The following is a 2,835-nucleotide window of genomic DNA, read 5'->3' as shown; positions in this document are numbered from 1 at the left end:
CATTCAGTCCAACACAAAGAATTAAGTCATGCATTTCTAGTTTTATAACCAGAACTAGTCCAAAACAGATGTAAAAAGGGATTTGTATGCGTGTCTGCATGTATGTGTTTTTTAGCACGTGTGTCTTGATGAAGCTGTTTGTTGTGTTCAGTGTCCTTGTTTTCTCCCTTCTCCCTTCAATTCAGAGGCCATCATTTTGGGCATGGTACACCTCACTTAGTAGGTTATGGAGCAAATCTTTCATGTTGATGTAGATGTCAGTCCCTACCTCAGGCTTCACACATCTCTGGTAGCAATAGTTCTTCCCCTCTTGCAGGATTCCACAGTCCAACACCTTGGGGCTTTGTCATGCAGAGCAATAAAAGCTTTCAGGGCAATGGAGGTTTTGTGGGATGAGCCTGGGCTTTGTGTCAATAAACCTATGTTCAAATCCTGGGTAGGTGACTCCCTTTCTCATCGCCTCAGTTTTCTTATTGAGAAAATGAGATGTTATCTACCTAGTGGGTTGATATGGTAATAAAAAAATAAATGGTAATTATCATTACAAATTGTGATACTCAAAAATAATGTTCTCTTTTTTTCATGCCAAAAGGGCTGAGGGACCTGGAGTTTGATACAAAAACTTCCTATTTTGGAAGGTTTTGTGTGTGTGTGTGTGTGTGTGTGTGTGTGTGTTAAGCTAGCTTGCTGAATTTTTTACCTCCTCCTCCTTTTCCAGAGAAGACAGCAGCCTGTCCAGTATGCCTTCACTCAGAGACCTTGTCATCTTTGTCATCTATGGAAGGTCCAGGTCTGTGACCCAGGTGGCCACCTTTGACCTGCCTTCACTTATGAGGATCCTGCCAGCTTTTTGCTAGGGCTCAGCTTTTGTTTTCCATATTCCCCCCCTTACATATAACCGACATATCCAATTAATGACACAGAATACCTGGACTGTGCATGTCCTCTGACCATTCTCCTCAAGCTACGCCCTTGTTATTTTTCTCTGACTTATGATTACTGACAGGTGCTCATGGTCAGACTGGAGTTGGGCTATCATCTCGGTAACTTTGTGCTGAATTTTTCCATCCTGCCCATGTTTGCCCCATGTTCTACTCTCTTCCTTACCACTGTATAATCTTTATTTTATTCCCTCCATGCTACAAGCCAACATCATGCAGTGGAGTGTAAAAACCTCTCCTGGGAGCCAGTGTCTGATGTTGCCATTATTGTTGGGGGGAAAACAGCATCATTCTAATGTGAAAACCCACAGGAAAATGATAATGAATATGTAAAAAAGTAGAAAATGGACCTCAGGACCATTTTCTTTAAAATTATTTTACTTTAATATGTATATGCAGGAAGGTAAACCAAAAACAAATGAAATCTAATGGTTGATTATATCTTAATAACTCAAGCTGTTATGCAGCAACCAATACTATTAGGAATAGTTCAATATCACCTTGTGCTGAGCTGGTTGATGCAGCAATACTCCAAGGTGCTGAAAGAGACATTGATTGCTTTGGGTGAGGAGGGAATTGTCCCTATTTAACTGCATTATATAGAGTTCATGTGTGTGATTGGCATACACACAGTTAGTCCTGTATTAATGTGTTTGTTGAGTCCTAAACAAGAAAAAGTTGTCCTGGCTGGGAAATGCAAAGATAAATAAGACACAGAAAATTCATCTCAAGGATGTTATATAGAGTTTAGTCTGAGAGATTTTATTTTGCAAAGCATGGAAAGTGATGTGCCACACATACACACACACACACACACACACACAAGTGAGGAATGCTACAGGATTTTGCAGACTAATACAGTTTGGATCATTTCCATCTGAGAGTATCATTTCTAAAACCTAGGGGCTTAAAAACAGCAAACATTCATTTGCAATTTGAGTAGGGCTCAACAGGAATGGCTTGTTTTTGCTTCAAGTGATGCTGTCTAGGGTTGCTTGACTTGGGGCAGAGGATCCTATGGTTGGGTTGGCTGGTCTTTCTCTCTAGCCCTTCACAGTCTCTAATTCTCCAGAGCTTCTCCTCACTCATGGCCTCTCTGTCTAGAAGGGCAATCAGATTTCTTTACATGTTTGCTGCATTCAAAGGAGGTGATTATGGAAACTGACAGGCCTAGTAAGGCCTGGACTCAGACCTGGCAAAGTTTCACTTCTGCCACATTCTGTTGGTTAAAACAAATCACAAGAGTAGGCCTTATTCAAAAGGAGGGAGACTGGCATGTGTGTATAGGTAGAGGAAGACTTATTGGTGGCCATCTTTGGAAACAATCTACCACACTTGCCTTGATGCCATTTGTAGAATTGGGCATATGGAAATGTGAAGAAAGAATATGCTTGGTAGAAAAAAAAATAGGCTAGGCAAAGGCATAGAATTGGGAAAAAATATGAAAGACAGTTGTTGAATTTGTTTAGAAGTCAAACTCTGAAGGTAGATTGAGGTTAGACTCTGTAGAGTGCACTGGTGGATAGCTGGGAAATCACTCAGTGTTCTCATGGACTTCATGCACCCTTATGCCCATTCCTGGTATGCATTTGTTTTAGATTTGCTCAAAGTCCCTACTAAAGTAATGTGATACATCTATTTATTATCAATCAAATTTTTGTTAATGGAAAAATAGTTCATATGCATTGTCAAAAACTCATCAGAACAAAGGGTGTATGGTGAAAATAAGTTTCATTTCCGGATATTTAAACCCTACTCATAGCAGTCACTATCAACAATTTCTTATGAATCTTTCCAAAGATAAATTTATGCATTGCCAAGAGATATCTATATCCATCTATATCTATACCTATATCTATATCTATCTAGATCATCTATCTATATCTATATATCT

The sequence above is a fragment of the Myotis yumanensis genome, unplaced genomic scaffold (genome assembly GCF_028538775.1).
Source record: "Myotis yumanensis isolate MYYU_CA2020_CCGP unplaced genomic scaffold, mMyoYum1.0.hap1 SCAF_6, whole genome shotgun sequence".
NCBI lineage: Eukaryota > Metazoa > Chordata > Mammalia > Chiroptera > Vespertilionidae > Myotis > Myotis yumanensis.
Note: the sequence above shows the minus strand (reverse complement) of the source record.